The sequence below is a fragment of the Oryctolagus cuniculus genome, chromosome 3, assembly GCF_051225735.1.
Source record: "Oryctolagus cuniculus isolate XC-2025 breed Fujian yellow rabbit chromosome 3, ASM5122573v1, whole genome shotgun sequence".
NCBI classification, from domain to species: Eukaryota; Metazoa; Chordata; class Mammalia; order Lagomorpha; family Leporidae; genus Oryctolagus; species Oryctolagus cuniculus.
The window spans coordinates 106166921-106193040 of NC_142869.1; the positions used below are offsets into that span (position 1 = coordinate 106166921).

At 41.4% G+C, this 26120-nt stretch overlaps 1 protein-coding gene and 1 pseudogene across 7 annotated transcripts in view; both read right to left on the reverse strand.

The window, feature by feature from the left end:
- The window catches only part of LOC149127451 (protein lin-28 homolog A pseudogene), a 46733-nt pseudogene extending 32838 nt beyond the window's left edge, over positions 1 to 13895 (reverse strand).
- The window catches only part of THSD7B (thrombospondin type 1 domain containing 7B), a 985451-nt gene that overhangs the window by 728323 nt on the left and 231008 nt on the right, over positions 1 to 26120 (reverse strand). The window lies entirely within an intron of this gene.

Here is a 26120-nt window from a genome sequence, read left to right on the forward strand (position 1 = left end):
TAGAAAAGTAGAATACCCTCTTTCTTTCTCTCCCTACCACTAAAATGAAAAAAAAAAAAAAAGAAATCTACATGTTATACTCAAATGTATAGAAAAACATATTTCTACCCTACTGTAAAGCAAAAACAGACTGAAATAAACATCAAATTGCTAATAAGGTACTTCCTTTGTCTTTCTTCTTCCTTTTTGTTTTTTTTTTTTTTCTTTTAGTGTCTTTCCTAGTACAGGATTATTTTAAGAGATTTTTGGAGATAAAGTCTCTCTCGTAAAGATAAATTATAGGCTTTCAGTATTTCTAATGTTCCTCTCTCTCGAAATGGCATCCTAAGGGCATCAGAATGCATCTGTAATAACATGGCCATTAACTGGGCTGCTGATGTTTGTGTGGGTCTTTGGTCCATGTGTTTTGCTGGTCTAGACTTATTCTAAGCACTGTGCTCAGCTGTCTGATAAGGAGAAACTGGTGCCTTCCTCTATTTTTCTCTTACTCAGTCCAGGTCAGGTTGTAAGCATGAGTAACCCCTGGGGTCTTAGGCATGTCCACCTGCTTGACCCTGCCATAAGCTAAGCACCCTGAAGCTTGGGGTAGTCCCAGGCTTTGAGCTCAGTATTCCCCTATATCCCCAAAGGTCACAGTGGAATCTATGAATCATTCCTATGATGTAAAGCACACAGATTTGGCAAGAGATTTCTAAATGCTGCAACTGGGGGTGGAAGTGTGAGGACCCAAGGGTCAATTGACTCCCTTCTACTACCTCTTTCACTTCTATTCTCCCACTCTCAGAAATTTACAGACCTTATCTCATCTTCTTCCAATGTCTGGTGGCACCTATACACCTCCTTTCTGTTTTCCAAAATGGCTGATGCCAAGCATCAATGAAGTAAAGTAATTAAAAGATACACTTTTGACTTAATATTTTGAAGTATTTTCTGTATTGATTCCAGGGCATTACAATATCCATTAAAAAAAAAGCTCAAGTGCATATGTATAAGATATTTTATGCTTTAATCTCTAGTTAAATCTCTCAAGCATGTGGATTTTGCTTTATATTTATACTCTAACTCTAGAAGAATAAAGTAAATGTCAATAAAACAATTTTGTCAGTTTGATTTTGAATAATGAAGGAGGAGAAAAAGGGGGATAAACACAAATAAAGAGAAGGAAGAAAAGAGCAGCTGTTTGCCACACCAGGGAATATTCTCAAGAGTCAAGACAACCTACTTTGCTCTTCAACTTCAGAACAATTGTTGATGTTACTAGAACTAATTTGGTGAACCTGGAGGAAGATCCTGAATCCAAATATATAGAGAGTATATTATTAGATGGCTTCAAAGGCTAAAAAGCACACAAAATAGCAGTACACTTTTTTTTAATGCATTCATTTGAAAGGCAGCATGTGTGTGTGGAGAGAGCGAGCGAGTGAGCGAGCGAGAATCTTCCATCTGCTGGCACACTCCCCAATAGCTTCAGTAGCTGGAACTGGGCTTGCCCGAAGCCAGGAACTTCCACCCTCCCATGCAGGTGGCAGGGGCCCTGGTACTTGGGTCACCCTCCTCTGCTTTCCCATGTGCATTAGCAAGGAGCTAGATAAGAAGTGGAGTAGCTGGGACTTGAACTGGTGCCCATATGGGATGCCAGTACCCCAGGCAGTAGCTTTAGCTGCTACACCACAGCACCAGACCTGGTACTATAGATTTTTGACAATATGTTTTTAACTCAAAACAATTCTCATCAGAATTAGAAAAACATATTCAAGAAAGATAACCCAGGCAACAATTACTCTATGTAAGTTTAATTATAAATGTTTATGATTCAACCCAGTATCAGAAAGAGGTTAATATTTCATCAATGAAATTACAAAACAGCTCTCATTTATTCACCTTAGAATGCATCTGTTAGACAACTGTCTTGGGGCACCCAAAACGATCTTTCCAAGGTCACCCTATGAATATTGATTGATTAACGATTAAATCATTTTCTTTAAAGTATCAATTTGTGTTTTCAGTGTTTATAAATCACATGTTACAAACACAGTCTGATTCAATTTTTAGTAAATTAAAATACCTTTCCATGTCTTTTCCAATTACTGGTTGAGTTGCGAGGTAACTGCTCATTTGCTCGCCTGTGCACACAGACAGATGAGGGAAAACAGAAATTAATGCTAAAGAAGCATCTTTTTAGAGATGTCAACATACACAGGATTAACACCTAAAAAATTAGCCTAACTAAAGTAGTGCTATGGCTTTAAGTTATATGTTGCTATTTAGAGATGCAAATTGTTACGTGATAAGAAGCCAAAAAACATTTCTTAAAATTTTTAGGAGATTGGGCTGGCACTGTGGCATAGCGTGTAAAGCTGCCGCCTGCAGTGCCAGTACCCAATGTGGGCGCCGGTTCAAGTCCAGGCTGCTCCACTTCTGACCCAACTCTCTGTTATGGCCTGGGAAAGCAGTAAAGGACAGTCCATGTGCTTGGGCCCCTGCACCTACATGTGAGACCCAGAAGAAGCTTCTGGCTCCTGACTTTGGATTGGCGCAGCCTCAGCCATTGCCACCATCTGGAGAGTGTACCAGTAGATGGGAAACCTCTCTCTCTATCTCTGCCTTTCTGTGCCTCTCTGTAACTCTGCCTTTCCAATTAACAAATTGATCTTAAAAAATTTTTTAGGCTAGCACCACAGCTCACTTGGCTAATCCTCCACCTGCGGCGCTGGCACCCCGGGTTCTAGTTCTGGTTGGGGCGCCAGATTCTGTCCCAGTTCCTCCTCTTCCAGTCCAGCTCTCTGCTGTGGCCAGGGAGGGCAATGGAGGATGGCCCAAGTGCTTGGGCCCTGCACCCCATGGGAGACCAGGAGGAAGCACCTGGTTCCTGGCTTCAGATTGGCATAGCTCAGTACGCCGGCTGTAGCAGCCATTTGAGGGGTGAACCAACGGAAGGAAGACCTTTCTCTCTGTCTCTCTCTCAATGTCTAACTCTGCCTATCACAAAAAAAATTTTTAGGAGATTTATCAGCAGGTGAGTCAAATAGGGAGGACTGAAGGAAATCCTACTATAAGACACACTGCTATCAACTCTGACCTGAATCTTCACATATTCTCTGTCTGCGTTCCACCCATCCATAGAGGAAATGTTTCAATGAAGTATACAGAATTCTACTTTTAATAGGCTTTCTCATTTTTCTCTACAATGAGAATGGCAAAGACTTTTTACTCAGGTGTGGATAAGATTTTTGCCTTCTTAAGATATTGACGTCTTGAGAAGTTATAATTTGGACATTTTATTCTTTTTACAAGATAAAAACTGTGCCTTCAATCTTGATTTTATTGACACTTCCCCAAGGAATGTCTCCTTGGATGGTATAATTCCATTTCAAGGAAAAGAAACATATTCAGACTAGTTCAAACTCAAAATAAATATTCATTATAAAAAGTAGGGGCCAGTGTGGGGGCACACTGGCTTGGGCCACCACGTGACACAGACATTCCATATTGGAATGCTGGTTCAAGTTCTGCTGCTCTGCTTCCAATCTGGCTTCCTGTTTATGTGCCTGGGAAGGCAGTAGATGATAGTCCAAATATTTGAGTCCCTGCCACCCAAAAGGAGTCCAGAGCTCCCAGCCTCAGCCAGGCCCAGACCTGGTTGTTGCAACCATTTAGAGAATGAACCAAAAGGCTGAAGTTCAATCTTTCTCTCTCTATATATATATCTCTCTCTCTGTCTCACTCACTCTGACTTTCAAATAAATAAGTAACAAATAAATCTCCAGGACAGGGCCGGCGCCACGGCTCACTAGGCTAATCCTCCGCCTTGCGGCGCCAGCACACCGGGTTCTAGTCCCGGTCAGGGCACCAGATTCTGTCCCAGTTGCCCCTCTTCCAGGCCAGCTCTCTGCTTTGGCCCGGGAGTGCAGTGGAGGATGGCCCAAGTACTTGGGCCCTGCACCCCATGGGAGACCAGGATAAGTACCTGGCTCCTGCCATCGGATCAGCGCAGTGCGCCGGCCGCAGCGCACCGGCCGCGGCGGCCATTGGAGGGTGAACCAACGGCAAGGGAAGACCTTTCTCTCTGTCTCTCTCTCTCACTGTCCACTCTGCCTGTCAAAAAACAAAAAACAAACAAACAAACAAAAAAAATCTCCAGGATAAAAGAATTAGAACAGAATAGAAATACAGACAGAAAGAAAAGTGTAGTCTCAGAGAAGCAAGAAGTGAGGGAGTGTTGTTACTCTGCATATCTCAGGAATGTGGGTTTGCTGGTCCCTGAGCCTATAAGCCTCATTTTTACTATGCTCATTCTGCATCATCCCTAAGCCCAAACTCCCACCCCATCTCAGCTTTTCTTGCTGAAATGGCTCATTCTATTCAACAGTCACTGGCAAACCTCAATTCCCCACCATCCGGTCACAGCTCTCGGCAGTGTTTGTGCTGAGACAGATATTCTCAGAGTTGGAGTTCTTAGTTGGGTAGAATTGATCCTTTCCCTCTACTCCAGGAGCCACCGTTGAATTGTTTTTAGAAAAAGATAGGTAATATTTATTGTTCAGAAAACTTAAGTGTTTTACACACACTTCAAGGAGTATGATCTGCATTTGCATCTTAATATAGACTCATATATAATATGGATTAAGTGCACATGAATATGTAGAAAGATATGTTTTTTTCCCTTGTCTACAATGATTTCTTAACATAACACAATATTGTTGTAGGGTCTGGTGCTGTATCAGCAGGTTAAGTTGATGCCTGTAACGCCAGCCTACCATATCCAAGTGTCAGTTCAAGCCCCAGCTGCTTCACTTCTGATTCGGCTCCCTGTTAATACACCTGGACAAGCTTACCAAGTATTGTGACCACTGTCTTCCACCTGGGAGACCCAGACAGAGTTCCTGGCTCCTGGCTTCAGCCTGGCCCATCTCTAGCCATTGTGGCCCTTTGGGGATTGAACAAGCAGATGAAGAACTCTTTCCTTGTATCTCCCTCTGTCACTCTGCCTTTCAAATAAATACATCTTTTTAATAAAATTATTTTTGTAGAGATGAAATAATCTTAGCAAACTACCTATCTTAGGACTTGGCAACAAGTAACTGCTTTTGTTATATATTATGTTCTTAAGATATAATTTTAAAACCTTATAAATCTTCCCATGTTTACTCATATTATGAGCAGTCTAAATATCTTTATTTTTAATTAATGTATTTATTTTGAAAGTCAGAGTTATAGAAAGAAAGGAAGAGACAATGAGATCTTCCATCTGTAGCAACAGCCAGGGCTGGGCAATGCAGAAGCCAGGAGCTTGTGGATGCAAGGACACAGACTCTTGGGCCATCCTCCATTGCTTTCCCAGGCCATTAGCAGGGAGATGGATTGGAAGTAGAGCAGCAGGACTTGAACTGACACCCATATGATACACAACCTTTGCACGCAACCTAACCCACTATGCCACAATGGCAGCCCCTAGATCTCTTACTTTATGCTAACCTTGTTCAACTATGTATTTTTCTCCAAACCCACCTACCCACCAAGCAAATCCCTCCTGCAACAATTTGTTTTTCTTATAAAGGCAAAGAGTCAGTGACATGGACAAGGCTGAGTCACTTTTGAAGAGGAAATGTGATCAAAATGGCACAGGTATATGGAAAAGAGTCATCTCTGGTACTGTCCCCACTCTTCATCTCAGAAAAGGTACTTAACTATTTGGTATCCAAAATAACACACACATAAATGCACACATACAAATACATACATATAATGAACATCATCAAGTGACTCTCTTTCCCTCTCTTTGTCTCTGTCTGTCACGCACACACTTCTTTTTTAAAAGATCTATTTACTTATTTGAAAGGCAGAGTTACAGAGGTTAATTAATTTATTTATTTCAAAGGCACAGTTACAGAGAGAGGAAGGAAGAGACAGAAAGAGGGACCTTCCGTATGCTGGTTCACTCCCCAAATGTCCACGATAGCCAGAGCTGGGCCGATCTGAAGCGAGGAGCCAGAAGCTTCTTCAGAATCTCCCATGTGTGTTCAGGGGCCCAAGCTCTTGGGTCACCCTTGGTTGCTTTCCCAGCTGCGCTAGCTGGGAGCTGGATTGGAAGTGGAACAGCTGGAACAAAAACCTGAGCCCACAGCACCAGCACCACAGTCAGGATTCTTGATCTTGTTTGCCTCAGATGAACCTTCATGCACTTTAGGAATATTATCATGCTACCAATCTATACATACAGATCCCATTTCTATAAATCATCATGTTTAGAACTTTCACTTCTGGGCTGGCATTGTGAAATAAAGGATAAAGCTATGGTCTGCAGTGCCAGCATCCCATATGGATGCTTGTTGGAGTCCCAGCTGTTCCATTTCTAATCTAGCTCCTTATTAAAATACCTGGCAGGGGCCGGCGCTGTGGCATAGCGGGTAAAGCCGCTGCCTGCAGTGCCAGCATCCCATATGGGCACAAGTCCCAGCTGCTCCTGTTTCCAGGTCTCCCATGCCATCTTCTACTGCTTTCCCAGGCCATAGCAGAGAACTGGATTGGAAGTGGAGCATCCAGGACTCGAACTGGTGGCCATATGGTGTAGGCTCTATCTGCTATTCCACAGCACCGGCCTTTCTCACACACACTTCTGTCATTGGAGGACATCTGAAATATGCATATCTCTTAGTATCAGAGGTCTCCAACCAAATTTTGTTCATACACTGTATCTGGTCAGCAAATGTGTCTCATTTGGCCTTAAAATATTTGGGCCACAGACTGTTGTATATGAGTGCATTAATTATTCACTTAAAACTCCTGATAATGTCACTGGAGTCTCCATCCATATGCCTATTAAATAAAGTTTGAATGCTATTTAACCACTATGCTCTCGTTCCCATATGGCAGCCTGTCCACTTTAGCTGGAGCTCAAGCTTACCATTTAACTAAAGGTTCTACCTCTTACTATTATATTCATGACCACAAGGCTAAGTGTCACTTACTATTTGTCATATTGCACTTTGCTTGTGTTCTCTTTCACTTTACTTTCAAAGCCCTTGTAGGCATTTCATTTTGTGCACTCTGGACTATGCTTTTAAGTCCACTTCAGTGTTTGCTTTGGACTTACAGATTCTAAGGGAAAAGGAACACACTGGTTTGACTTGCTTTTTATATTGCCTAAAAGTGTTATATTCAAATGGAGATGCCTGCTAAATGTGTGACATTAAGGAGGACATTCTACAAGCACTAGATGATTTGGCACGGTACATATCAGAAACATCTAAAGCACCCTCTTGGCTGCAAAGGCCTGAATGACAACCCTTGATTATTCATCATTTGCTTTTCAGGTTTATGAATCATTCAGGTAGCTTTGTTTCCCTTCATTTCACCCACCATCTGATTGTGGAAGTATTTTCTCTAGTGCAAGAGGCTGAAGGCAAAGACGAAGGAGCTAAAATCTCTTGATTAGACTACTGATGAGGGGAAAAGATAGAGGCAACAGCTGAAAAAGACAGCAAAGGTTTCAGGATTTATCTTTGTCCTGTCTGTTCCTCATTTCTTCAGATAATCTGAAATCGGACAAACACCAAGCAGATGCTGTCCATGACCATCAAAAGAGGTGGTAGCACTCTGTGTGCTGGTGTTAGTCTGACTTACAATTGCCACCAGCTGATCTTGGTCCTGGGCTGATGCAAGAGTCGCTATAAGGCTCTTTGGCACTGCATGACAGTTATGTCAAGAACCCCCCGGGGACAGGGAAGTTTTGAACCAATGTCTTGAGACTCAGTGTATCACTGTCTGACCTCCTCCACCCCTCAGTTGTGTGTTTCATACTTTTTCAAAGTATTTGTCCACTAGATCAAGTTCCAGGCACCCATGTTAAGACTGACTTAATGGTTCAGCCTTTACTGGCTACTTTCTCTTTCCTGTATCACATCCCCACTCCCTATGGGTTTCTCCTGCACTTTCCAAGTAAACTCCTTTCACTCAATTCTAGTCTTTTGATCTGCCACTGAGGGAACCCAAAATAAGACATGTACATCTGAAATAGCAAGAGCTACCAAGAAGCAAATAACTAAATTGGCTCCCATGATTTCCACAAAACTGAAATGATACTTTAAAATAGAAATTCCTCCAAATCCATTATAGCCTCCAATCAGTACCAGTTTTGCAATGAGAACAAAATTTGTGTGCCATAGTCATTTTAGTAAGGTCTTGGTAACATGAGAACAATTATTGTGAAACAGACAGTTTAGTCAAGCTTTTTATCTGGGTTGATCTGAAATGTCTCTTTATTGCTATATCAATCAACTAAATTATTTTTCCAAGTCTGAAATAAAATTATATACTGGTGTGTTGGGCAACAGAGACAATCAGGATAAAATTTTAATTTGCTTTCATGAATGTGACTTTGTAGCTTATGTGACTGCTGAAGGGGGCCTCTGTAAATTTTTATTATGGTAAAGTGACTAATGAGAAGCCAGAAACCAAATAAGAATTCACGTTTGGGGCCAGACAAGCTTCTGAAAATTGCAAAAACCAAACAGTTTCAGTTTGGAATTCAAAGTTTATGGCCCTGAGTTATAAAATACTGTCGACAAATTTAATTTGGCCTTGGGGCAGTGGTGAGGAAAGAAGAGAAACTGAAGGAAAGAAGTAAAGCAGAAGAAAAATTAATGGAATGAAAGAACTGGCTATGAGGACAGAATGTAAACAATAAGGCTAAGCAGAATCCCTAATTTCTGCTGTCATAAAAAATCCACTGCAAGGAGAGAGCTTACAAACAAACTGACACAATGCACTCAATTTCCCCATCTCTCCAGCCATTCAGATACACTGGGAATCACCTGGCGATCACTTAGTATTGTGGCAATCTGGAGCCAAAATGAGACAAGTTCGGAAGCCACGAGAGAAGATGGTCCCCTCTCTACTGTATACCCAGGTATTTCATGACTTCCAGCAACACAAAGGTAACCAAAAGACAGACTTTTTTCCCCCCCTAATCTTTCACTTTGCCAAAACTTCTTTCTCCAGATAATGGTTGGCCTTTACATGTTACTTTTTAATGTCATTATGATCATAAAAGCTTAGGATTCATAGGACCAAGGCATTTTTTTTTTTACTTTCCTGCATAATAGTAGCTACATTATAATCACTTTTCATGTAGTTTCTCTGAATAAATCATAAGCTTTTTGATATCTGGGATCTTATCTTGTTCAATTTTGCATCACCAAAGCCCAGCACATAATTATTGCTTAAGAAAAAAATCTCTTGAGTTAAAATGCTTAATTATATACCTCACAATTTCTGATGAGGCAAAATGCAGCCTTTCTTTTGAATCTCATATTTATTCAGGTCTTCTTATTTAACATATAACTATTTTCTTTGTTGTTCATTTTGCAAGGGAAGGGCATTCAAGTGTGCCAGGAGAGCTTGCGGGACTACAGAGCAATGCTCATGTCTTTCTCACATCTCCTTCCCTGCTTCAGGTTCAAAATAACCTCATCTTTCATGTTATGCACTGTTTTGCTTGTAAAAATTTCACTTTGAAAGGGGATTTTAATTTGTGAATATGCTCAGTGCTTGCAAGAAGTGCCACTGGCCAGGCACTGTGGCATGACCTCATCAGCATCTCCATCTCAAACAAGGTATCAGAGAGGGGAAAGAGCAAACTGCAAATACTTCCCTGATTCCTCAATGTACTGTATTTAATGTAGAAAGCTTTTGTGGACTTGTCTACTGGCTACAGCAAATGTCCTATGAAATCAGGTCATTTCCCCACATGTTTTGCAAAGCACCTCCATCAAGAGCAATTAGTGTCAACGACTGTGCTTCTCGCCCCATTTTCCAACACAGCCCATCTGCTGACTGTCCCATAATGCCTGCAGATCCTCGCAGGTTCAACTGCTCCCTGCCTGGCGTCCTGCCCCCCAACAGTTCTGTCCATCTGCTGTCCTCTTCCATCACTCTGACCTTGTGAAGTTCTGCTGACTTCCTGACTCCGTCACCCCTGCTAAGACACCTTGATTCCCTTGGGCTGCCACTAAGACCTACTCCCCTAGCTTGTTCTACCAACTCAAGCCTGTTTGCTGAATGACCAATCTGTCTGACAGGGTTTCTGTCCCTCATGTTACAGAAGACAAAAACGAGTACATTTTATGTAACTATCCATCAGGCAGGACATTAACAGAGGGAATAATCAATATAAAACCTGGAGTTGGATTGTCAGCTCTACTCTTGTCTCTGCCATTAACTAGACATATAAACTCAAAAATATTACTAATTTCCCTCTGACTCAGTTGACTCACTTTTTCCTTAGTTTTATGATTCTATTTCTATTTATTTGAAAAGAAGAGACAGACAGAGACAAACTGAGGCTGACTTTCCATCTGCTAGTTCACTCCCGAAATGGCCTGGATCAGCCCAGGCTGAAGGCAGGAGCCTAGAGCTCCATTCTTGTCTCCCATGTGGGTGGCGGGGGCCCAAGTATTTGGGCCATCTTCTAATGCTTTTCCAGGCCACTAGCAGGGAGCTGGATCAGAAGTGGAGCAGCTGGGACTAAAACTAAAACTATATTGCAATATAAGAGGACTGCATAATGAGCATTTCTTTTTTTTTTTTTTTCAGTACCAATAAGTCTTGATTTATTCATTTTATTTCCCCAGGGAAAGGAGAAGGGATGGGGAGAGTCAGCATATGTGTTTCAGAGCAATTAGAAAATGGAAAAGGAAGTACCCAATACAGCAAAAATCAACCTCCAAATGAACACACCCCAGTGATGGGGTCACCAACCCCAAGGGGGCTTAGTCTCCTGCAGTTCAGGAATGAGGGGAAAGGATCAGTGCAAGAACAGACGCAAGCTTTCCTAACCCTCCCTCCTTCCCTCCTTCCCTCCTTCCCTCCCTTCCATAAATTCAACATTTCATACAAAGCTTTGGTTTCTAGCAATAAACATGGAGTTACATTCATCTGTCTTCTATCAAACAATCGTGTAGCCATTTTGATATAAGTTTCTTACACCTGCATAAAAGTTCCTGAGCGACTTGGATGTACATTCATAGTCACCTTCTTGGTCTCCAAACCCTACTTTCTACACAGAATGCACCCAGTGGCTTCTCTTTTTAGGATGCAAATTGAGGTTTGAGCCATCCAAATACATCAATGTCTTAAGCCTTTGGCATGATTCACATCAGGAAATGGTCCTGACTCAGGAGGTGGGGAACAAGGGGTAGAGGCTTCCTAGTTTCTTCAGGACTTTTGCGTGAATCCTTTAGATGTGAGGAGACACCCCTGCAATCAAATGTTTACATATGGGTGTGCAGGTTTCCTTTGGTGGATGGGGGAATGGAGAAAAGGGTAGAGTAGAAGTCATATGTTAAGGATAAAAGATCCAGAATAGGATAGGGTAAGGGGAACACAAAAGAAAAGACAGTGTAAGATGCCCACTTCAAGAAGAGTTTCCCCAAACATGTTTCAGATCCTTTTGCCTGGTGCAGAACCTTCTATCAAAGATGCTTTGGCTTTTTTTTTTTCTCAATACAAAAAGAAGTTTGTAAACAATAAAACCCCAAAAGAACATGGAGAAAGACCAACACATTATATTTACACAAACTAGGCCACCTAGCAATCACCAACTCAAAGACCTGGTGAAGTCCTACAAGGCCCAGACAAACACAATAACTAAAGGGGGGCAACTTTTGGGGGAGACAGGAACCCAGGGCCAGACACACATCATCCAATGCGTTCTATTGCATTTGTCCAGTTTCAACACCGTGATCTAGGTTTGCTTCATCTCTCAGCATGTACATGAAACCCCCTTTTTCTCCTTCAGTTACCAGAACACAGCAATCACTACTGTCACAGGGCAGGACACTGGCTCATGACCCCACTGAGGCCCTCACTTATGGGTCTCCCTGGAAGGCAAGAATTCAGAAAGGCTAAGGATTTTTTAGTCCTTGCTTCATCTATCTGTGCTGTCTATTGCTGGACAGCACAGAATGGGTATAGGGGTATTGGTCTTCAAACTCATCCTTACCAGCTCACATTTTTCACACGCATGTGAGTGTGCGCACACACACACACACAAACGCGCTATTGTACATAGTGGGTCTCGCCTAAATGTGGTGAAGGATGGCTCTGTTAAGCAAAAGGATCGTGTCCTAGGATAAGGCAACCGTAACCATGGCTTCCTCTCTGGGCCTTTCACCTGGTGTGGCTTGTCTGAACTTCTCTGCACCACCTATTCCTGTCCAAACTAATTTTCAATCTTCCAGGAGGAGGAGATCAAGCCATGGGGCGACCCAATTAACACTTCATCTCCCATGAAACATTTTCAAGGTGGGGGTTTCAAGAGGACATTATGGCAAAAAAGCCAGCTCAAACTGGCAAAATGAGGTAGTTCAATAGGCTGTGCACTCCAAAGAGTTGCTCTCCATTGCGATAAAAACAACAAGAAGTCTTCCTGCTGTGCAGACCTGGGGCTGCTGAGGACTTACCCTGGGACTGCTCATGTACCTGAGAACACAGTGGAACACAGTGCAGGGATGAGGGCCTTCGATTAAAATATACAAAAATACAAACCCAGACTATTTATATTTAAAAAAAAAAAAAAAACAAGTTCAAATGCACAAGATACGTCGTTTGCACACAGTTAATGCAGTTGGCATCCTGTGGAAATTGAGACCCAAGGTGCAGTTATCCAAGGGAGCAAATAAATAAATCCCATTGGCCCAGAATGGGGTCAGGAGTGAGCTCAGGAGCAGCAGGTCTCTTTTTGCTGATGGTCACAACCCATTGATGGGGACAAGAGTTCCCAGCACCCTGTCCCAGGACTGAGTTAGGAGGAAACAAGATGTGGAAAACCCTGCCTTACTCCCTAGAGTCCCTCCCACAGGATGTAGTGGTTTGGGGGTTGGGTCCTGTCATCTGGTCCCACAACCAATCTTCTCATTGGACTGGGCCAGGGAAGTATTATTCCATATCCTTCCTTCAAAGGAAAACTTCCCCATCCAGGCAACTATCTAAAGCCTGAGATGTTGCACGCAGGGACTCAGATAAAGCATGCAGGGCCATATCCCCCCAGACCCCTTATTTGCATTTATATACACATGGCTGGAATTCCTTGCCTCACTCCTTCCTCCCAGCAAGAGGGAAAAAGGGGTGATGCCATGAGCCCCAGCCTGGGATAAATGGCAAAGCAACTTTGCCCAACCAAACCTGCCCAGACTTTCTCCACTCTGCAGTTGATGCTTGCTCCTTGAAATTTCCTGACAGGAAAAAAAAAAAAAAATCCCCCACCCACTGTGGCACCACTCTGGGCACAGGGAGCATGGCAGGGCTGTGGATCTCTTCTTCCTCTTCCCGGAAGTAGGCTGGCTTCCCCTGGGAGGTGGGGGCCTGCTGGGCCTTCATGGGGCACGAGACCACCATGTGGCTGATGCTCTGGCAGAAGTGGGTGGGGGAAGCAGCTTGCACTCCTTGGCATGATGGTCTAGACCTGCACAGCTGTAGCGCCTGTCTCCTTTAGATCTGCACTTTTGCATGCTCTTCCCTTTTGGCTGTCTCTTGCTCCCAATGCAGAGCACCCCACCAGGCCCGGTGACACGGATGGAGCCCAGGCCCTTGGCGGATTTCTGAAAGGTGAATTCTACTGCTTCACCCTCCTTCAGGCTCCGAAAGCCCTCCATGTGCAGCTTACTCTAGTGCACAAAGACGTCCACCAAGAAGTCGAGCGCGACCCCGCACGGACGGTCTTGGACAGGAAGCTGAACCTTATGCACACTTTGAACCACTTATAGATGCCGGCCCCGTGCTACAGCTGCCCGGTGCTGAAGCCGTGGCTCCTCTGCTGCCTGGCCCGTGTCCTACGACGCCTTTGCCGCCGCCCTGGTGCAGCCACCTGCAAACTGCTGGTTGCACACAGAGCCCATGGTAGTCAGCAGGGCCCGCGGCTCCGGGCCCCTCGTCGGGCGGCTGCTGGTCCCACCGAAGTCCCGAGGTAAAGGGGTGGTTTGGAGAAGAGGCAGCTACACCTCCTCCCGCACAACAGCGGCGGAAGAGCCCACGCCATAACGAGCATTTCTACTCGATTAAAAGTCTGTATTCCTGTAAATTAGCAAAGTCAACGGAGACTAATTTTTTTAAAGAAAGAAGGTAGAAGATAACTCACTACTAGGAGAGATGCATAAGGAATGAGGAAAGCAAGCATGAAGTTAACACACTTATGCAACCAGCGGAAGGCACCAAGACCCTAGTATCAGCCATGATCATTATCAGCTCCAAGCAGATCACCCCACTTCTTCCCACGATACTGAGATTTTACATCCAGCTCTTAGAGTCTTCTGGATTCAATGCAAAGTAGACCATATCATTACTGCACACACACATATACACACTTAATCCATGGAACTTACTCCAGCCAGAGTGGAAATGTCCATCTCCTCCTAGGGGCTTTCTCCTAATCATCTATCTATATTATCCTCACTAATAATTCCTAATCCCAACATCCCACTTTCATTTCTTCCCATCAATGACTTCCGCCTGAACTTAATACAATTTCATTCTCTGCCTACTAAAATACAAACATGTCCAGTAATACTAACGTTGTTTTCTTATTCAAAACTGTATCCCTATCACTTGAGCAATGCTCAGTATGTGAGTGAGAAGGCAGCAAAATTACCAGGAGAGTGAAGCCTTCTTGGACATTTTAAATGAGAGACTTAGTCTTGAGTAGGAGCAGAATAGATCTTTTGGAGACTTTTGAGTAAGAATAAATAATAGGGCATCTTTGATAGGAAAAACTCACATGTCAACAACTGGAAAACTGTGAGAGTTTCCTCAAGGTGATGAACCAGTTTCTTTTGCAAACAGGAAAGTTTTCAGAGTGCCAGGGCCAAGTTCTGCAGTCTGTAGCTAGCCCAGGTCAGTCTTCACCGGCTGCTCCTCACGCAGGAGTGAATTTACTCACAAATCAGAGAAGGCTGATTCTCCCAAGTAAAGACACCTGGGATCCCACACTAGCCATGGAGAGGAGTAAACAACCTCAACCTACATTTTAAATAACATTCTCAACACTCTGGCAGATTCGGAAGTGAATTCAGATTAGGAACGATTTCTTCCACTGCCCAAGGACACCGATGTAAAATCAAATCTCTTCCACAAGACCTAAAGGCAAAAGACCTAGAAAACTCAGACTGAAGTACCAGACTTCCCACTAAGCATCCCTATTCAACCTCCGAGAGCAGAGACAAAAAATAGAACCTGGGAAACTCCTAGCCCAACTTGCTTTTCTTAAAGCCGTTGGCAAATCTGCAGAATCCTTAAGTATTCTTGTAGTTGCCTGGGGCTGGTGCTGAGAAGGGGAATTAACCGTAAAAAACACCGGGGACCTCATTAGGGTGATGAATGTGTTTTTAAACTGGATGGTAGTGACAGTTGAACGACTTAACAAGAAATGTATTACCATTAGACTTTATAGTTAAAATCGGTAAATTTTATGGGATGCAAGTTATATTTCAACAATTTTTGTTAATGAAATCTTTGGACTTAATCGACTAACTTGCTCTGACCCCCAGTTTCTGGAAAATTCTGCATTAAAATGCATGTTTCCCCACTCTTCTCATTTTAATCTAAGGATTAGAAGAAGTCTTGGCTTAATAACATTGACAAAGTTTCTCAAAAGAGGAACTTTCCACTCCAAAACTACTGTGTCATTTCTTCTTTCATTGTTTTTGTCTGACATAAAGTGACTAAATGTAATCTCTCAGGAACAGCTCCTGTTTTGCCGAATGCAAAAGGACACAATGCTAGGTTGTGTGGGATGCAGCTCAAATGACACTAGTCTCGAACTGAAGTGAGAAGTCTGCGGCACTGATGGCAACCCTGACAAGAAGGATATGGGCTTCCAGAGGTTTCCTGGCCTTTCTCAGTTCACCTGCTGCCCAACTGGACATTTTCAGTTTCTCTGGTTGCCACACCCCTCTCTTGTTGTCATGAAAATATGGCCAGTATTTACCATCTTTAACCCATCCTCATGGGATCCACTTTTTTTTTCTTTAAGATTTTATTTACTTATTTAAAAGGCAGAGGCAGAGAGAGGGAGAGAAAAAGAGAGAGAGAGAGAGAGAGAGAGAGAGAGAGAGAGAGAGGTTTTCCATCCGCTGGTTAACTCCCCAGTTGGCCACAATGGCCGGAGCTGTATTGATCCGAAGCCAGGAGCCAAAAGCTTCTTCCGGGTCTCCCACATGGGTGCAGGGGCCCAAGCACTTGGGTCATCTTCTACTGCTTTTCAGAGCATACCAGAGAGCTGGATCAGAAGAGGAGCTGCCGGGACTAGAACTGGACCTCATATGCGATGCCTGCACTGCAGGCAGAAACTTTACCCACCACGCCACAGCACCAGCCCCAGGATGAGTTTCCTGTCTATGTTTGTCTTCTCCCTTTTATGGATAATTTTTGATTCAGTTTTCAATACTTTTTACATTTTAAAATACATATTCATCAAAGTATCAAATATCAAGTATTCCTAGTACCTCTACACCAATGAATGGCTACAGGTGTAACATACTTTCCAAAATAAGGCACATCAATATGTGAGCTCCTTGAGGGCAAAATGGCATCATGTCCATCTTGGTATCCCGAGAAATTCTCCATTGTATAGTGGTTCCCTGTGGTCAGGGCCGTGTGAGAGGCAGTGAACAAGGAATCAGACAAAGTCCTCTCCATCATAGGCTAACAAGAGTCAGGTAAGCTCACAGGCTAACAAGAGTCAGGTAACTGCCGGTGCCACAGCTCACTAGGCTAATCCTCTGCCTGCGGTGCTAACACCCCAGGTTCTAGTCCTGTTCAGGCCGCCGGATTCTGTCCCAGTTGCTCCTCTTCCAGTCCAGCTCTCTGCTGTGGCCCGAGAGGGCAGTGGAGGATGGCCCAAGTGCTTGGGTACCTGTACCTGCATGGGAGACCAGGAGGAAGCACCTGGCTCCTGGCTTCGGATCGGTGCAGCGTGCTGCCTGTGGCGGCCATTTTGGGGGGAAGGAAGACCTTTCTCTCTGTCTCTTTCTCTCACTGTCTAGCTCCGCCTGGCAAAAAAAAAAAAAAAAAAAAAAAAAAATTAAAAAAGAGTCAGGTAAGCCAATGATTAAACGATAGTGCTGAGTGCAACCACGTGGGTACATCATGCAAACCTGAGTGGGTAAAAATGTCTCCCACCCCCACCCCCAGCCTGGAGGAAGCAGACCAGATTTTCCAGAGAAGTTGATGATGAATAGCAGATGTGGTCAGTGAACAAACAGAAGGCAGCCAACTAAGGTTCCCTATGCTGAGCTAAGCATGGGGCTTAGCAGTGAAGACTCTAAAGCTGAACCCAGGCTCTGCAGGGCATACTACTGAGTGAGCTGTAACAACGCACACCTCAGAGCTCCCCAGACAGAGCACACAGAGCTGCCTCTAGGGAGAGATGCACAGAACAGAATTAAACTACAAAAAGAAGAAAGAACCAGGGTTAATAGCGAGACAAAATGAAAACCACAAAAAGAAGAGAGACGTAGGATTAATCCCGAGGCAAAATGAAGGAAGTATTAATGTAGATTATTTAAATTGCCAAATACCAATTGAAGGGAGAAAACAAGCACACACAGCAGAGCCCAGATGAACTTGTAGCATGGCCTTCCTCTCGTCCAGTGCTCTGCTCTGTCCTTGTCTCAGCATCCTAAGTTGGACAGGGGTACTTAGAAGTGTTGATTGACAGGTTACTAAGTAATAGTTAGATAGGAGTGAAAAAGTCTGGTGCTCTATTGCAGGACTGAGAGATAATAGTAATTTACTTTATATTGCTCTAAGGAGAACTAGAAAAATATAGTTTAAATAAAAAACATTAAATGAGGACACAGATGTTTACTCTGGACATTACAACATTATGTGTACACTTTTCTATGTGTCAGTAAAAAAGAAAAGAAAAAATGAGCCTCAGTATCTCATGTTTCCTAGTGAATTTTCCCTAAAAAAGGTACGTTCACCTTTTCACATGTCCCTCAATATGAACTCTAATATATAAATTTTTTAAAGAGGATAACTGTACATTTTAACATGAATAATAGCGCTTTTGAATAATAAAAACTGAAATCTTATATATGTAAAAATATGCAATGTAAGCAGTAAACAATTATCATAAATAATATGAAAATAAACATCAGCCACTCAGATGAACATTCATTAAATTGTTATATAAACCATAATGAGAAAAACAGAAGAATCTAAATCATTGCTTAATAACTTCCATTTAATCTACTTTGAAATATGAGGTGATACAATACATTATATCATGATACTCGAATTTTAAAACACTGGCTCTCAAACTAACAGAAGTCAATGAAGAATAAAATATCTGTCCTCTCAAAAGCCCACTTACTAATTTGTACTGTACAAAATCACCCAAATATTAAAACTCTAGGGGGGTCAGCACTGTGGCGCAGTGAATTACGCCATGGCCCGCAGTTCTGGCATCCCATATGGATGCTGGTCAAGTCCCGGCTGCTCCACATTCCATCCAGCTATCTGCTACGGCCTGGGAAACAGTAGAAGATGGCCCAAGTCCTTGTGCCCCTACAGCCACATTTGAGACCCATAAGAAACTCCTGACTCCTGCCTTCAGATCAGCGCAGCTCTGGCCGTTGCAGTCATCTGGGGAGTGAACCAGCAGATGCAAGATCTCTCTCTCTCTCTCTCTTTTTCTCTCTCTCTGCCTCTGCCTTTCTGTAACTCTGCCTTTCAAATAAATAAACAAATATTAAATAAAAAAACTCAAGGGTGTTACTTTAATGAACTTAATTATGTAAAACACCAAATGCAAGAATGCACTAGGAAAATAGCAATGTGTAACAGATGGGTAATTGCAACAGCTTGCTACAGATGGCATAGCAGTATAATGTATTTTTCAAGTTTGGCTTTGATCAAAACAGTAAATTGAAAACACTCTTCTATTTTACAATAACAGGAAGGAATATGTAGAAGACCTAGGAATGCATTTTCACAAATAATTACTGCAAATGATGAATTTGCTTTTCCTATAATGACAAATACTAGTTTAAAATAAAATTCCATTATAAGAAAAAAGTGCAGGAAGATATAAGCAAAGACATTTTGTCTTTAAATTTAACCTGTTTGCCAAAGTAGAAAGTAAAAGCAGGAACAGTCCTCCACATTAGAGAAGAGCCATTAGACAAAATGAAAGAACCTCAAACTTGTTAAGTATACACTGGACCAGATACTAACTACACCTTTGAACAGAATCCTAGGGCAGTTTAGGAAGCATAAAATTCACAGTAGACAGTTCAGAAGGGAGATCCTCTGTTCCCATAGAAGAAGATTGCTTATAGTATAAAGAAAAAAAAGAAAGAATCGGTATTCCCAATTATACCTTTGGCCTCCCTAAGATCCCTTGCCTTTAGGTACAGCACAGAGGTGGGAGTCTGAGAGGGAGCAGCAGGTGGAAATGAGAAAACATGTGGCTGGCGCTGCGGCTCACTAGGCTAATCCTCTGCCTGCGGCACCGGCACCCCGGATTCTAGTCCCAGTCGGGGCAGCAGATTCTGTCCTGGTTGCCCCTCTTCCAGGCCAGCTCTCTGCTGTGGCCCGGGAGTGCAGTGGAGGATGGCCCAAGTGCTTGGGCCCTACACCCCATGGGAGACCAGGAGAAGCACCTGGCTCCTGCCTTCGGATCAGCACGGTGCGCCGGCTGCAGGGCGCCGGCTGCGGCGGCCATTGGAGGGTGAACCAACGGCAAAAAGGAAGACCTTTCTCTCTGTCTCTCTCTCTCACTATCCACTCTGCCTGTCGAAAGAAAGAAAGAAAGAAAGAAAGAAAGAAAGAAAGAAAGAAAGAAAGAAAGAAAGAAAGAAAACATGTGAAGAAGAGAGTCGTGGGCAGAAGAAATGATGTCATTTTAATTTCAATACAATTTATAACACAGGCACATTCAATCTTCTTAAATCATGATTTTTTTATTATGTGGGTTGTGGGAGAAGAATTTATTTGAATACAGTGAGTATCAAACTTTGACAGTCACCAGATCACTGCAAGTTTTCCAGATAAATATATGCTGGGGGCACTGTCTCCACCCCCCACCAAAGTTTTGATTTAGTTGGTTTGCTGTGCAAAGACCTGGGAAGGCTTTGACAATAAATTGGATCTTATAAGATAGGAAGGACTTCAAGTTCAAATCGAATAGATAAAGAAGTGAAAGAGGGCTTGCAAAATCCAAAAATGCAAGACACAGAGACAAGGTAATCAGGCAGGGTCTTTAATATGGGAAAGCAGACCTTTAGTTGGCACAGTTATCAAAGCTCAATAGATGAGGGAAAACTGGAAATTGGAGTCTAGGGTCACACAAGCAATAGCTTAATTTTTCAGGTGTAAATATTAGAAGATGCTTTCTCCAGGTAACTGAACAACATCAGTATTTTTATGCTAGTTAGTTAATTGTATTGTGTGCCAGAGAACACGTTGCCTACTTTTCATGAACTATTCAATTTGTGTTTTAGGCATCTGAAATTGGTTGCAAAGTTTTAAATAGATGGGAGGAAAGAGAACACAGAGGTGAAGCCAAAAGAGTTAAAAGGCCACTGTTTTCTCCCTAACAGCATAAACAAAAATCAAAGATGGACTAAAGATTTAAATTTTAAAGGCTTTTAGAAAACAATACAGAAAAATAGCTGCATAACCTCAGGGTAGGAAAGGATTTCTTAAAAACAAGATTCTAAAAGCACTAACCATAAATTATTGATAAGCTTGTCTACATTAAAATTAAGGACTTCTGTTTTTAAGAGATACCACTAAGAAAATGTAAATGCAAACATAGCAGGAAAATACATTTGCATCCTACATAACAAACAGAGGATTCCTCCCAGAAACATAGAAGGAGCCCTACACATTAATAGAAAACAAAATAAACAGGCAAAATAATTTCAATAGCTATTTAACAAAAAGAAAATCCAACTGGCCAAGAACCATAAGAAAAGATCTTCATTTCCCAGTAATTACAGAAATGCAAATCAAAATTTCAAAGATTCATTTAAACAAAAGCAAGAAAATCAAAGCTGATGCTAATGCATATCATTAAGATATATAGATACCCACATAATGTTAATAGCACTTTTGAAACAGCTTATCATTAATAGCAGATTGAAAATATACATGTCTTTTAAATTCATTTCAATATGCAACTCTCACAAAAATATCATGCACATTCATGTCTGATACATTCATAAATGCTCAGGACAGTGATGTTTGTAATAGTGAAAGCGGAGAAAGAGATTCCAAGATGGCAGATCAGGGAACGGCATACTGTTGCTGGGCTAAGGATAAATAGTTTAAAAACATGTAGGAAGATACTCAGAGAGAAAACAGCACTGGGAATTCTACAAGAGGAAAAGGAATGCTATGGACTGTGTGAAAGGGGCAGATGTGCAGTACAAAGATACAGCATACAACTGCAGCAGCTGAGAGCTGGAGTGGGAGGCAGCTTGGAGACAGAGGTGAGACCAGACTGCAGCAACCCATGGTAATATAGCTGGAGAGACAGTGTAGAGTGAGTCTGTCCTGACTGGAGCCCTAAGGCTAGCGGTTACTAACAGTTACCAGTGGACCCAGTGGAAGTAAAAGGGGCACGTTTATCTCACGCCAACCTCCCCACAGCAGCAACTGCTGCCCAGTTGAGAAATGGCGAGTGCCATTTTGGGTTGGGGAGCAGCTACAGAAGACTCTGTGTGTGCACAGCAATTGGATGAGAGAGCACGCCATCTCCTATGCAGTACTGGTGGCAGTGGCAGGGATACAGAAACATTTGGCCAGTGGCTCTTGTGTACGAGTGTGACCCACAGATTCTATCAGAGGGAAAAAATCCACAGCTCCCACTGACTTTGAGTCTGGCTGGGAGGACTGACGGGTAGCTAGGCACTACGTAGGACTGTAAGGTACCCCCAGCCTCTCTACATAATAGGTTCCGAGGCTCAAGCCACCTAGACAGAGCTGGCTCAGGGAACATCTGCCTCTCTATTGACGGGACAAGCTGGCAGGGCTGAGTGAAACCTCAGCACCAAGCAACTGTGGAAGTCCTATGTGCTGAGACCACGGGGACTCATTGGCTATATAAGAGGGTACAGGGTGTAGCTGAGTCTCTGGGCATTCACTGGTTGTAGCTCCACATGCTCAGAGCTCCATGGTTGCCTGGGGTGGTTCACTGCAGTGGGAACCGTACTCACTGTGAGGATTGCACAGATTATTTATGTGGTTCATATGGCAGTATGGATGAGTGCTGAACCCACTGAGGGCTAACACAAGGCATTGCTCAGCATGGAGGTGAGGGGGTGATCATATCAACAGAGGTGACCATTCCCACCTTTCATTAACAAGAGGAGATCTACCACACCCAACTCTTGTGTTACCCAGTATATTCACCCACACTCAGCACACACCTCTTGGTATTCACTGAAAGTGCAGAAATTCCACTGAGCCACACAGGAATAGCTCAAAGGTAAAAGCCATCAGAGGAAAAAAATTAACAAGTAACAAGTGCCTAAAAATGAATAAGTGAAGAAATAAATGAAGAAATTCAAGAAACAACACAAAGAAGCAACCATTTCAATATTAGAATGTGAAGAAGAAGAGATTGATGAAATGTCAGAAATGGAATTCAAAAGATTAATCACAGGTTTACTCAAAAGCAATCAAAAACAAATCCATGAACTAAAGATAACCATATATGAATGAATGAAAATTTTTCCCATGAAATTGAGATTTTAAAGAGAAATCAAAATGACATATTAGAAATGAAAAATTCAATAGATCAAATTAAAAAATGTGGTGGAAAGTCTTACCAACAGACTTGGTGAGGCAGAAGGAAGAATATCCTAGTGAGAAAGCAAATCTTTTCAATCAAACCAAAAAGAAAGAAAGAAAGAATAGAAAAAAAGAAAAACCAAGAAATTAAAAAATTTTTTAAAAAGTGTTGAATACTTATGGAATACTATCAAATAACCCAACATAGGGTCTTAAGAATTCATGAAGGTGTGGAAAGAGAGAATGGACTAGAAGTCCTATTTAGTGAATTAATTACAGAAAACTTCCCCAATTTGAAGAAAGGGATGTCCAAGTACAGGAAGCACATAGAACTCCTAAAAGACATGACCAGGAACAATCTTCACCACAACACTTTGTAGTCAAATTTCCACAATAAAAACATAAAAAAAATTCTAAAATGTGGTACTAGGGAAATGCCAGATTACTTTCAGAGGATATCCAATTAGACTCACAGCTGGCTTCTCATCAGCAACTCTACAGGCTAGAAGAGAATGTCGAGACATAGGGAAAGTCTTAAGAGAAACTGTCAACCCAGAATCCTGTACCCTGCAATTTATGAATGAAGGTGAAATAAAGACCTTCCATAACAAACAGAAATTGAAAGAATTTGTCACCACTCATCCAGCCTTATGAAAGATGCTTAAGGATGTGCTACACACAGAAACAGAAAGCTAGCTATCCTTATGAACGAATGCAAAGACAGAAAATCCCCCAGTAGAATTACAAAGGAAATCCAAAGTAAACAATAGCAATATTTATGGAAAAATGTCAGGGCCAAGTTGTTATTTATCAATAGTCAAATTGAATGTAAACTGCCTCAACTCTCCAATTAAAAGATACAGACTGGCTAAATGGATTAAAAAACAAGACCCATCTATTTGCTTCCTAAAAGAAATACATCTCATCAACAAAAATACATGCAGACTTAAAGTGAAAGAATGGAAAAAGATATTCCATGCTACTGGAAAGCAAAAAAATAATGCAGGTATAACCATCATAATATCAGACAAAATAGACTTTTGCACAATAACTGTTAAAAGAAATGAAGATGGATACTACATAATGATAAAGGGATCAATTCAACAGGAAGATATGACTAGCATAAGTGTATATGCATCCAATTACAAAGAAGTGGGCTATTTAAAAGAAATATTAATGTACCTAAAGGAAGATACAGACTCTGATACAATAGCAATACAGGACTTCAACACCCCACTCTTATCAATGGACAGATCAACTAGACAGAAAATAAAAAAAGAAACAATAGAGCTAATTGACAGTATGGACCAAATGGACCTGATATCTACAGAACTTTTCATCCCCCAGTTGCAAAATACACATTTTTCTCATCAGTGCATGGAGCATTCTTCAGGATAAACAATATGCTAGGCCATTAATCAAGTCTTAGTAAATTAAAAAAAAATTATACCATGCATTTTCTATGACCACAATGGAGTGAACTGCAAATCCAACAATACAAGAATCTCTAGAACACATACAAATATACGGACACTGAATAACATGCTCCTGAATGAAGAAATCAAAAGAGAAATAAGAAAGTTTTGGAAAAAAAATGAAGATGAAAACACATCACATCAACTTATGAGATACAGCAAAAGCAGTGTTAAGGAAGTTTATAGCAATTGGCACTTACATGAAAAAATTGATAGTTACCAATTAAATGAGCTATCAATGCATCTCAAAGACCTAGAAAAACAATAGCAAACTAAATTACAAATTAGAGTCAGCAAAATTGAAACTGAAACATAACACAAAAAATCAGAGAAATGAAGAGCTAGTTTTTGAAAAAATAAACAAAATTGACACACCATTGGTCCAACTAACCAAAAAAAAGAGGGAGAAGACCCAAATCAAAAAAATTAGATATGAAAAAGGAAATGTAACAACAGATATGACAGAAATAAAAAAATAATCAGGAATTACTAAAAAACAGCTATATGCCAACAAATTTGGAAACCTAGAAGAAATGGATAGATTCCTCGACATACACAATCTACCAAAATTGAGTCATGAAGACATAGAAAACCTAAACAGATTAATAACCTAGACAGAAATTGAATCAGTAATAAAGACATTCCCAAGCCAAAAAAAAAAAAAAAAAATCATCCAAGGACCAGACTGCTTCACTGCTGAATTCTACCAGATATTTAAAGAAGAACTAATTCCAATTCTTCCAATTCCTCTCAAGCTATTCAAAATAATTGAAAAGGAGAGAATACTCACAAACTCATTCAATGAAGCCTGTATCACTTTAAAAGAAAAAAGAATACAATAGAGAAAGAAAACTATAGGCCAATATCCTCAATGAATACAGGTGCAAAAATTAATTAGCTAAGAAAATGTTAGCTAATTGACTCCCATAACAATTGGGATTTACCCATGCTATGCAGGGATGGTTCAACATTCAGAAATCAATTGATGTGATACATCACATTAACAAATTAAAGAACAAATACCATATGATTATCCCAACAGATGCAGAGAAAGCATTTGATAAAATACAACATCCTTTATGATAAAAACCTCAAGCAAATTGGGTACAGAAGGAACATTCCTCAACACGATCAAGGCAATTTATGGCAAACCCATGGCCAGCATCCTACTGAATAAGGAAAAGCTGGAATCATCCCCCCTAATATCTTGAACCTTGTAAGAAAGCTCACTCTCACCATTGCTATTTAATATAGTCCTGGAAGTTTTACCCAGAGCCATTAGGAAAGAAAAAGAAATCAAAGGGATACAAATTAGAAAAGAGGAAGTGAACTACCCCTATTTGGAGATGACATGATTCTATATATAAGGGATCCAAAAGACTCTACTGAGAGACTATTGGAACTCATAAAAGAGTTTGGTAAAGTGGCAGGATATAAAATCAACACAGAAAAATCAATAGTCTTTGTATATACAGACAATGCCATTGTTAAGAAAGAAATTTTAAGATCAATTGCATTCACAATAGCTACAAAAATAATAAATACATTGGAATAAATTTAACAAAGGTCATCAAAGATGACCTTCTTCTCAGAGGAGATGAAAATTACAAAGCATTAAGGACAGAATGAAAAGGAAACATTAAAAAATGGAAAAATTTTCCATGTTCATAGACTGGAAGAATCAATATCCACATGGCAATATTACTGCAAAGCAATTTACAGATTCAATGTGATCCCAATCATAATACCAATAAGATCCTTCACAGATCTAGAAAAAATGATACTAAAATTCACATGGAAACACAAGAGACTCCGAATAGCTAAAGCACTCTTATACAACAAAAACAA